The sequence below is a fragment of the Tamandua tetradactyla genome, chromosome 9 (assembly GCF_023851605.1).
Source record: "Tamandua tetradactyla isolate mTamTet1 chromosome 9, mTamTet1.pri, whole genome shotgun sequence".
Lineage (NCBI taxonomy): Eukaryota > Metazoa > Chordata > Mammalia > Pilosa > Myrmecophagidae > Tamandua > Tamandua tetradactyla.
In genome coordinates, this window is record NC_135335.1 from 66,959,001 (window position 1) to 66,971,453 (window position 12,453).

General features: G+C 35.3%; 1 long non-coding RNA gene across 1 annotated transcript; it reads right to left on the reverse strand.

The window, feature by feature from the left end:
• Positions 1–311: 311 nt before the first annotated feature.
• LOC143646142 (uncharacterized) lies at positions 312–12,353 on the reverse strand. The gene is made up of 3 exons (XR_013157332.1): positions 12,280–12,353; positions 3,689–3,775; positions 312–495 (listed from the first exon to the last, which is right to left on the reverse strand). It is a non-coding gene; the product is annotated as an uncharacterized LOC143646142 (long non-coding RNA).
• Between the last annotated feature and the right edge of the window lie 100 nt (positions 12,354–12,453).

The following is a 12,453-nucleotide window of genomic DNA, read 5'->3' on the forward strand; positions in this document are numbered from 1 at the left end:
AACAATTTTTGTCTAATAATTTCACTGATAAAATTGGCCTTTACATGTATATATTACTTAGAAATGGTGGTACATCACTATTTTCAGAATTTTTCTATAGTTAAGTTACCTCTTACTTTGCTTAGTGTTTGTTATATATGTTAGTAATCCTAATGCTTTTCAGTTTATATCTTTTAGAATTTTACATATATGAAATCATTTGCCATTACTGTTTTTTTTTCTTGTTATGCTAAACTGAGGTTAATGAAAAAAAAATCTGTTTTCACATGTAGTTATAGTTCATTATTACAAAGGATTCCAGTTATGACCCTTATCAAAATTTCTTTGCATTGTCTATTGAGGTTGGTAATATAAAGAAGAACAGAGTTAGGTAATGTGACACTTCAGATCAAAGATCTTGACTTCTTTTTTGTTGTTTTGTCATATATCATTGCCTTCCCAAATTTACCTCATGGTATCACATGATTACTTCAGCAACAACCATTTCATTCAACTCTAGGGAGCAGAAAAGGTGAAAATTAGAAAAAAGTATTCTCTTTGATTTTTATTGAGGTAAAATTCATGAACATGAAATCCATCATTCTAACAATCTTAACGTGTACAACCTACTGACTTTTAGTACAAACTGCTGTGTAGCTATTATCACTATCTAATTTCAGAGCATTTTCATTACCCCAAAAGGAAACCCTGTAACCACTTGCAGTCACACCCTATTCTCCCCTGCCCACCCTCCATCCCATCCTGCCCCCAATTCAGGCAACCACTAATCTTACATTTTTCTCTATGAATTTGCCTATTCTGAGCATTTCATGTGATGATGCTACCTTTCTTCCCGGACTCTTTCACTTAAGGATCATCCATTTGTAGCATGTATCAGTACTTCATTCTTTTTTAAGTCTGAATAATATTCCATTGTAGGGATACACCACACATCACTCATCCATCCATCAATTGATGGACATTTGGGTTGTTTCCACTCTTTTGGTTGTTATTAATAATGTTGCTATGAACATTCATGTACAAATTTTTGTTTGAAGATTATTTCAATTCTTTTGGGCATATATCTAGGAAAGGAATTGCTGGGTCATATGGCAATTCTACATATAACTTTTGAGGAACTGCCAAAATGTCTTTCACAGCAGCTGTACCATTTTACATTCCCATTAGCAATGCAAGAAGGTGCCAAATTTTTTTTTTGTCCTTTGCAATATTTGTTATGTTACGTTTTTAAATCCATAGTCATGCTTCTGCATAGTTAGTGGCATTTTATTTGGTTTTGACTTTTGCATTTTCCTGATGATGAGTGATGTTGAGAATCTTTGGAAAAATATCTATTTAAATATTTTGCCCATTTTTCAATTTTTCAATATATAAAGAAATCTTACAACAAATCTTATAACAAATCAAGAACAATTGTTCTCGAGTTGTAAGATTTCTTTATATATTCCTTTCTCTGATATATGGTTTGCAAGTATTATCTCTTATTCCATTGCTTTTTAAAATTTCTTTGATAGTGTCCCTTGATACACAAAAGCTTTAAATTTTGATGAGGTCCAATATATCTATTTTTTTATTTTATTATTTGTATGTTTTTGTGTCACATTTTAGAAAGCACCACCTAATTCAAGGTTGTGAAGATTTATACCTATCATGTTTCTTCGTAAGAATTTATAGTTTTAGCTCTTACATTTGTTTCTTTATCCATTTTGAATTAATTTTTTCATATTACATGGGTTAGCAGTCAAAATGATTTGTTTTGACTGTGGATATCCAGTTGCTCAGCAATTCTTTGGTTAAATTTGTTACTAAATCTTTTATTTTTTGACACTCCTAAATCATGATTTATTTTTCTTAATTTCATTATTTATTGCTAGTGTAAAGAAATACAACTGATTTTTGTATGTTAATTTTATATCCTGCAACCTTAGACTTAGCCTAGCCTGGACATTCTTGGGACTTCTAGAGTCCCAGGAATATGTGGGAACTTTTCAAAGCCTTGTTCCCCAAGCATCACATTCCCCAGGCTTTCTTGCCAAGCTTTTTGGTTAGAATGATGTTTACTCCAACATTAACACTTTGCCACAGGCGACAGTGACTAATTGTTTGCCGTTAATTGTTTTGGAAAAATGTCCCCCCTTGGCAGCCACCTTGGCCCTTGGAGATTTACCAGTTAAGGAAAAAAAAATCTTTCAGGGAGCGACCAGCCAGTCAAGACAAGCAACCGACATTCTTTGAAAATGAGATCCTTTTGGTACCCATCAGGATTCCCTGCTTTTATTGACCATCATTAGTATCTGATATTTAACAAACTGTCTACCAGTTTCTGTGCCAGGAATATAGGTTTTTGTCTTCCAGGTCACTGTCAAGCTGAGGAGTGGGAGATGGACCATGCTAAAATAAAATGCTACAAAGCTCTCAGTGAGATTCAACTGTTGTTGGTTTTTTCCCCTCTGGAATAAGCATTCCCCTGTTGCTATAAAGGTTTGATGAGTTTCTGGAATTCTGAAAACGTTGGTTCTGACAGTTTTTGCCAGTTTACCCATTACTTTTGTGAAGGGATGGACTTGTGGAGTTCCTTTCCCCACCATTTTCATTCACGTTACTAAGCAGTGTCTTTCAAGGGCATTTTTAAGAAGCTGTTCACATAATTTCTATTTTCTACTTTTGGCAAAAATTGCTCAATTGATCATGTCTAGGTGCCAGAGAGTCTGGGATATGTGTTCTTTATTTTAGGGAGCCATATGTTTAGAGAAACAGTAGTGCCAATCAATATGAAAAAGTGGAGAATTGGTATCAGGTGACAGTTACTAATTTCTACCACATTAGTAACATACAGTCTACCCCCATGACCATGTTTCCATCTATTATTTATAGTTAGTCTGTGTTTTCTTAGACTTGTTTTAAATTTACAGGGAAATTTTGATAATTGCAATTGAAAAACTATTATGTTCATATTGGTTAAAAGATACCATGCATGGCCTTTAAAATATGGATAAGGTATATGTTTTGACATATTTTTATTCATTTATATAGCATATTAATTTTGGTAACTTTCTAGGAATGATTACAGTGTATAAAGGTGCTACTAACAATAAAATATGTATTTGATGAGGCTATGAAGAAATTAACTTATGAGAAATTCCAAAGTAAATTTCATGAAGTTGTATATTGCTTCATCAGGATTCTCTGCTTTTATTGACCATCATTAGTATCTGATATTTAACAAAATGTCTACCATGCGGGAAAAATCACTAAGTAATCATATGCATGATTTATAGACTTTAAAAATAGCATCAGGTTGTGATTCTGAGCTATGTGGGTATATTCAGTCTGAGAAGAAACTGTAATACTAATTATATATTACATCTTAAATTGCAGTTTAAGTTATTTGACAGTTTTGATTTCACTAAGATGCCAATTACTATAAATTCAATGTTTACATTCTGCTTTTAGTGTGAAATCAATCTGTTTAGTATCACTGTCTTTTTGATAATTATGGGTCATAAAAGATTGAATTAGCTTCTGGCTATTTAAACTTCTGCGAATGCATAAGAATTAAAAAACAGTTTCTGAGTCACACAGAGTAAGGTAGCGTTGATATATTGTATGTGTTTTCAAGAAAACCAAGAGGATAACAATTAAACAAATACTCAAAAGTAAACTCGCTTGGGATTAATTTTAAACTCACTTTAAAATACTGTTGCAGACCAGGTACCACCGTCTGCCATTAGAGGATAAAGACAGCTGTGTCCAGGGAGCATTGGGAACTCTGGAACTTGAAAGAGGAGACAAAGTAAATTAAATGGATATCTAATGATTTTCTGCTTGCTCTTTTTCAAAGATAGGTTTGGGTAGAATATAAGCTGTGAGAACTGATGCCAGCAGCATTGATTAAGGAAAGACTTTAAATTTGCTATAAGACTGTTATGAGAGAATGACACTGCACTTCCAGAGGTGGAAATTACAGTTTTCATTGTTTTGTTTTTTTTTTTCAGTATATTTTAGGTTGCTTGAAATAATGATTATTCTTTCTGGAAGGATTTTTAAAACTGAATGATGAATAACAGAGAAATTGGAAAATGAAGAAAATCTACCAACAAGTGGATAAAAATGACTAAGGGAAATATAAAAGTGAGCTGAGAATATGGGATCCAGTAAGGAGCTGTTTTGGAGTAGGTAGAACATAAAATTTGCTTGGAGTTGTTAAAGGAGTTAATGCAATAATAATATGTAACACTAATTAAGTACTCTCCTTGAATCGATCAGTTTGTTCCTTACTAAATGCTATTAGCTTGATGCAATTTTATTACCCCACTTTACAGGTGCGGAAGCTGAGTCACCAGGTGTGTACTTGCCCAGGGTAACACACCTAATAACTGGAAGAGCCAGGATTTGAAGAAATATCATCTGGTTATAGGACTTTACTGCCTTTATCATGAAAGACCTTCAGAATGAACGCAGATATCAGTGAAACTAGTTTTATACTTGAGCTTAAAGGAACAAGGTATGCTTCATTTATTTAGAAAAGAACTAATTGGTGCATTTACAAGGAGTGATGATTTAGCTCTCAATTGTTAGAGAATTGGGGTTGTGTAAATCAACTGTGGAAGAGAAAAAGGAATGGCTTCTAGAGTGGAGTAGGACACACTGAAGGCCAGGAACAGAATATGGATGGGTGGAGGGGAGAACAAATAAGAAAATAGCTACTTATTTTGCAGTTGACCAAGAATAACGATGGGGTTTTCAGGTGATAGAAATTTTAGACCTTCAGAGTAGACAAAGGAACAGTAACTTATTGTTAGTATAATTTGATATTTTTCCCAAATATCAAATAAATATTTTGGGTCAGAAGTATAAGTGCATTTTTCTTTCCAAAGTGTCAAATTGCTACAGGGATGCCCACATCTGAACACTAGATTGATCAGAAAGAGTCCATAGACCTCATTGCACCTTTCAATAGAGCTAAACAAGAGATAACTAAGAATGATTTGCGGATACTATGATTGAGCTTTGCCCAAGTGGCTGTGGATGTTAAGTGGCTGATTCCAATTTTGAGAATTGGAATAACTTCCAAATATTCCTGATATTTATTATTATAGCAACCACTAGAAAAATTCGTAAAGGAAATAAGAAACAGCATGGAAAAAGAAATATTTTAGAATCTGTTTTACTGACACCACAGCTCAAGCTATTGTGACTCCATTGACACAAAGAAGAGTCTAGGGCAGGTGGGTGATTCAATTAGGGACTGAGCATCTTCTGGGCTTTAGCCCCTGGGTTTGACCACATATAGAGACAGCTTTACAGCACCACACTATGACCCAGCCCATGGGTGAGAAGAAAGGTGATACTGAAGTTGCATGAGTCTCTTCTGCTCTCCTTCCATGGTTCAGAACTGAATCACATGGTTGGGATATAGTGATATAGGTTGGCTGGGGAGGCAGGAGTCTAGGAGAAAAACCAAACATTTTAAGATATAACATTGTAAATAGTATGATGAGAAGATGAATGATTCACAATGAGAACATGGATGAATGAGCATTTTGAAGTAAGGAACATCCTTGGTCCTCATCCTTACTAACTTCTATTAGTATTTTACAATGTTGACAAACCAACATATTAAATGTTTTCCTTTTATTGACTGATGCTAAATGGTATATTCTGTGGGAATTTAATATCTGTGTTGTTCTTTCTAACTTTTTAAAGTCTCATGCTGTCAATTTTGATGCTTCCTTAGGGTATGGTTTTGGGTCTAGCATACTGAAATAGTGATAGTAAAAGTATGATCTTTAAGTTATTTAACTAAAAAAAATTACCCTTATATAAATATCCATAGCCCCTCATTTATTTACTCTTATTGGCAACAAAATAGTTGTTTGAAATCAATAGAAGTGAAGATTGGGGAGAGAGAATGATGAAGCAGATAGAATCAAACCCTGGAAGGGACAGGAAATACTGATGCAATACAATTAAAAATAGAGGAGCTGAGTTGAGGTGAGAGAAAAGTCACGCTGGTCATGATGTGCTTCAAAATGTAGTTTTCCTGGACTTGTGTTCAGCTGAATGATCATTGAAATGGGCAACTCTTACTAAACATCTTCTTTTTGAACATTTTGAGGGTACACCCCTGCCCAACCATGAATAAACTGAACTGGATAATGTTAAATTAATTAGTTAATCATTTATTTTCCTTTTGAACTGTCTAAGGTGTTTTTTTGTGTTTTGAGGTCTAATTCCACTGAGAAGCTATTGGTAATATATCTAAAAAACATTCACTGACACAAAGTATATGAAAAAAATTGTGTTTAGTGCTAGAATTAGAAAGATGAATAGAAAAAGAGTTCATGTGTGGAAAAACTATTTCTTAAGTGTGGTTAGTGCTATAGTAGAGGCATATGTAAGGTGATAAATAAAGTAACAGAGCAGTGGTTGGCATACTGGCACATTTGATAACTTCAATATTACTGAAGTTGAATATTCATGCTTATATGCTGTTTGTGGAGGGAGCGTAAGGGTAGAACTCCAGGACACTCTCCCACACCCGTCTCTCTGTCCCTTATTGTTTCTACTGGTTCAGTCAGAAAAGAGTGTGCTTTTATCAGTTTAAAAATCCACATTCAAATTTTACACTCAATTTGTTTGAGGAAAGGATTCAATAAATAGGTAACAAAAATTGAAAGCCCTATTGTTTCAAGATTGCACAGCTAAAAGAAGCAATGACTCTGTCTGAGTGTTATGGATATAGACCAAGAAAGGTTTCCATGACTAATATTATGTTTATATATATTTAATATTTACTTTGAAAACCATGTCTGATGAGCAAATATGAATATAAAATATGCACCCAATCTATCTATCACCCAGCTTAAGAGAGAAATTGTTACCATTCCAGTCTGAGATCAACTTACCCTTTTTTCATTTCATCCCCAACTGTCCTCCAGAGACAACAATTAAATTGAATTTGAAGATGATCATTTCCATGTGTTTACCGGTAACAATAGGGGTATATAATAAATGGTATGGTTTTACTGAGATTAACTCTACGTAAATGGTACCATGCTGTTTGTTTGTTTTTCCTGCATCTTGTTGTTTTCAATCAATTTATTCTATCGGATCCATCCATGTTGACAAAAAACTCTGATTCATCATCTTTGTTGGATAGTGTTGCCTTGTTTGAATTTTCTGTCACGGTCAGGTTCATGTGTCAACTTGGCCAGGTGGTGGTACCTATTTGTCTGGTTGGGCAAGTGCTGGCCTGTCTGTTGCTATGAGGACATTTCATAGAGTTAAATCATGATCCGTCAGCTGCAACCACAGCCAATTCCATTTGTAATCAGTCAAGGGGAGTGTCTTCTGCAATAAGTGATGCTTAATCTAATCACTGGAAGGCTTTTCAGGAGGATTCAGAAGAGACAGGCTCTATTCCTGCTTCAGCCGGTGAGCCTCTCCTGTGGAGTTCGCCCAGACCCTCCATCAGAGTCATCAGCTTCATGGCCTGCCCTGCGGATCTTTGGACTCTATGTTCCCCTGGTTACATGAGACATTTTTATAAATTTTATATTTACTAATATTTCTTGTTGATCCTATTTCTCTAGAGAACCCTAACCAATGCATCTTCCATCCTTTATTATTCACTCTCCTGTTGATCTCATATATATTTTTATCTAGTTTTAATGATGCAATAGGGCAAACAGAATTCTGGGATGGCCCCAAATATTTGCCACCCCTAGTGTACATACATTGTATAATCCTCGACCCATAAGTGCAGATAGAAATATGTATATAATGGATTTCACTCTCATAATTAGGTAACATTATGAGACAAAGATACAGAAATACTGAGGTGGTAATTCAGTTGATTTTAAGTCAAACTGAAGGGAGAGTATCCCAGGGGAACCTGATAAAATCAGGTAAGCTTTTAAAATGGGTGGCATGTTTCCTGAAGGAAGAGATACAAAGCATGAAGGAAATTTTCTTGCTGTCCTTAAGGAAGCAAGCAGTTATGCTGTTGATGCCTATGGAGAGGCAGCTATGTTGCTGCCTATGGAGAAGCAGCATCTCTAAGAGCTGAGTGCCCTGAGTTTCAGCAATAAAATGAATATGCTGAGACCTCGAGTCTGATAAGATCACAACACTGATCAACAACTGGAATTTGACCTTGGCAGACCCTAAGCAGAGCACTCAGCTCACTTCTGCCCTGGCTTTTAACACTGATTTTTGTTCATTTAAGCCAGAAATTTGGGGTAATTTCTTACACAGCAATAGAAACTAATACCAGGAGGTATAAAAATTTCCATAGATATTTCCTTGTGCTCATGCATAGGCATTTCTCTAGAAGATGTAACTAGGACTGTTTTAGCTTATTTGTAGGATGCATTTGTCTTCAATTTTTTTTTTTTTTTTTTTTTTTTTTTGCATGGGCAGGTACCAGGAATCGAACCCAGGTCCTCTGGCACGGCAGGTGAGCATTCTTGCCTGCTGAGCCACAGTGACCCACCCATATGTCTTCAATTTTACCAGACACAGTTAAATGACTGTCATAGGTGTTGAACTGCTTCACATTTCTATCAGCTGTGCATGAAGCAGCAGCTGATTTTCCGAGCAGAATGACTAAGTATCACATCATCCAATTTGTAGCCAAGACTTTTCTCTGATCTTTCAGTTTTCTAGAAAAGTTCGTAAACCCATATACTCTCATAGAATAGTAGAATATCATTAATCCATTATTCTTTCTTAAGAATTTATATTGTAGATGCACTTCTCACTCTTCATAGTGTAACACATAATTCTTAAGTTCAGATATGTTACTGAAATAGTAGTGAGGGACACCAATTTTTAATAACTGATTTTGTTTTATTTTTTCCTGAGAGACAATGGATTCCTTGGCTCATTTACTGTATGCACTAAAAAACATTACAATAAAATTTCCATGTCTAGAGAGCTATCCAATTTCATGAGTAATGCCAAAATAACCAAAGATCTTTTATGCACTTTAGATGCACAAAAGAAAGGTCAGTAGTTTTGTCTCTGCAGATCTATATTTGCACATATTCCTAGCCAATGCAAGACAGTCACAGCCTTATAGCTATATATTGTCTTTTCTCACAGTCATTACTTCAATAAAATTGATAAGTAATATGCAGTGAAGTAATTTTACATAATCATTGTTGGAATGCTGCTAAGCACAAACATCTATCATAGAGGATACAAATGTTAATTTTCCCTGGTTAGCAAATGTGAGGTTTTATTTCTCATTTTCTCTTGCTTTCCTTCTGAAATAGTCTCAGATCTTTTATTTATTATTATAAATAATGACAGTTTTCCTTTTAAAATCCAAAATGATGTTATAATAGCCTAAGACATTTACAGGTTTCATATTTGGGGCTTCAGTTTTTCACAAGTGAAGATGTTGATGATGCATCCCTTTATCGTTTTGCCAAGGCTTGTTTTTGACAGACAGCTTGGCAGGTCACTCAGTATCCTCATTACATATACCTTCTTTCTCTCCATATAGGTGCATTTCCTTGTGAATCAGAAAAAAAAGACCATTGTGGAAATTACTGTTTTCCTTATACAACATAATTCCAAGTCCACTGGTAGAAAAAGGAGTGTGGTTTAAAAGCTTTCTAATAAAAAAGAAAGAGCCTGGGTCACGGCTTGACTTTGAAATTTGGATTTCTGAAGATCTCCAGAAAGCATCCTTTAATATCAAATATGCCTTTCATTTCAATATTTATAGGCAGTGATCAGATATGATTGGATTTTTTTCATGTAATCTATGGATGTGTATAAAACTAAGGAACAAAGGAGTTGTCTGTGAAACTTCCCTCTGGGCTTAGAATACATGGTAAGTGGGACATCTTCTACCTTCCCTCTTTGGTTTGTAGGTCCATGAATTATTCATTGCGGGGAGACAATGCCAAATAGAGACCTCTAATTCAGTGCATATATTTCATCCTCTGATAATGACATCTTATGGTCACACAATATTGTCTCTCCACTTGCACTTCAGCTGCTAACTAGACACCAAGTGGCTTTTTGGTCTCCTTGAAGAATGGTGTCATAATAGTAGAGACTTAGTTTTGGTCTCTGTGGCTGGCAAGTTGGTTGTTCAACAGCAATTGCAAGATATGCTGTAAGGAGGGGGAATCCATGCTGTTGGATAAACAAGTCCTAAATTGGTCATTTCTCCTCCATGTCATCCACATCATGTCAAAGTACCAATCGTCCCCAAATGGGAGCCCCCCGATTCATTAAAGACTTCAAATATTTCTGGGCAATTATCAGAAACTATATTTTAACTATTTCATTTTTTTTCTGACTAATTTTCATTAAATAAACATTACATTTTAATGAGAGTAAAACACTTTTATATAGAGGTCTGAAATGAAGCCGTTCGTGCATTTTAGAGTGTTACAAATCCAAAAGAAGTAAAGCATTATTCTGTACAGTGGTGGTTCTTACATTTTAGCATGTACCAGAATCAATTGAAATGTTTGGTAAAATATAGATTGTAGTGCCCACCCCAGTTTCTGATTTAGTCATGGGCCGTTAGGGCTGAGATTTGCGATGTTAAAAGTTTCCGGTGCTGCTGCTGCTGCTGTCCTCCTGGGACACGGCTTTATAACAGAATTCGTTTCAATTTATAGGCAGCATGGGCATGCTAGTACACTTTCTAAAACCACTGTTGGGAGGATATTGATTTCCTAATTTGTCTTTTCCAGACTCTGTGCCCCTTATTTCAGTGGATTGAGCCATTCACAATGTTCTTCTCTCTACAAATTATTTGTTTAGAGTTCACTAGCAAATAAATTTAAGACAATAGAATGATTTGGGGTATTTGTTGGAAATAGGACCATGTCCTGCACAAAAGATCCCAACCCCTGTTCCTGGGGGTATGAGCCCACTTGTAACTAGGACCTTGGACATGTTACAATGAGAGTGGTCTTAATCCAATATGGCAGAAGTCTTTATTAGCAAAATAAATTGGGCATGCAAGAAGCTGCCACAGAGAGCAGTCAGAAGCGGAGATCAATAGAACCTGGAAGAGAAAGAAGTCACCTTTTGCATTGCCATGTGACAGAAAAGCCAAGGAATTCAAAGATTGCTGGCTAGCCCCAGAAAACCACACTCTTCAAGAGAAAGCATTGTCTTGCTGATGCTTGAGTTTTGGCCTGCACCTAGTCCCAAAATGGTGAGCCATAAATTCCAGTTGCTTAGCCAACCTGTTGTATGGTATTTGTTGTATTGTATTTGTTTCAGCAGCCAAGAAACTAAACCTGGATGATTTGACTTTTTTCTTTAATTCTTATTTTTTTTGGTAGTTCAACTTCTGCTAATCTTTTTGTGTCCTGCTCTATCCCAAGAAGGCTGTGGTGTGCCTTTCTTGTCTGAACTGATTAGAGATCTTTAAAATTCCAACCTAGCAACGGTGAGCTGGAAACCCAATAAAATGATTCCTGCTTTTATATTTGTACACTTCAGGAGAACTTTGCAAGGTTTCAATGCTACTACGTTAATCAGTGATATTTGTCCCCTTACCTAGGAACTGGTTTTGCTTTCGATCTACTTTTCCCTTGAATGGTGTTCTTTTTATTATTAAACTGCAGTGTAGTCTTAACCATCATAGCAAACAGCTCTGGCTTCCAGTCTACATAAAATGCATTCCTCAATATCCAACATGCTAGAGAGTTTAGTATGTGAGCTATAATTAAGGTTGTCACAGCAATTTTCATATCTTTGTTTGGAGTTGTTCTATGTCTACTATCAATTTGAGACTTTAACAAAGAATTGCTAAGGAAGATCTCTGAAGTGTTTCTCAATAGCATATCCCTGAAGAACTAAAACTTGGATATAGCTTATATCTCTATTGATTTCGGCTTTCCAGCTTTCTGTTTCCTATTTCTATACATTTTAAGTACCAGCCAAGCTGTTGGCTGGGCCATTTTGTTGTTCTCATTCTTTAGTAGCAACAACGGCCCAAACTGAAACCTACACCCTTACTGAGCAGAAACAATGAGTTGATGACATTTTGTAACGAGTCCTTTGGTTGCAGCAATTCAAGTATATTAGTATCTAAACAATATATATTCACTTTTATATGAGCAACACATACTCATTGTCATATATAATATCCAAACTAATAAACACAAAGTACATATGACCATGCCTCACCCTTCACTTTTATCAGTATGCTTTCCTTAACATCCTTATTTTAATTTTTAAATGGCTTTCAATATATCTTTAGTGGCAAATGCAGAAACTTTGATACAAACAAACCATTTCTTATTTGCTGTACTTTAGGTAACTTCAGTCCTCAAGGGCCAATATTTATTCATCCATTCACCTTACACATTCTGTTTATCCTTTATGCAAATTATGACATCATAAAGCATTCCATAGAGCTGTTAGGCATATTTGACAATACTATTGATTCAGATTTGCTCATCTAAA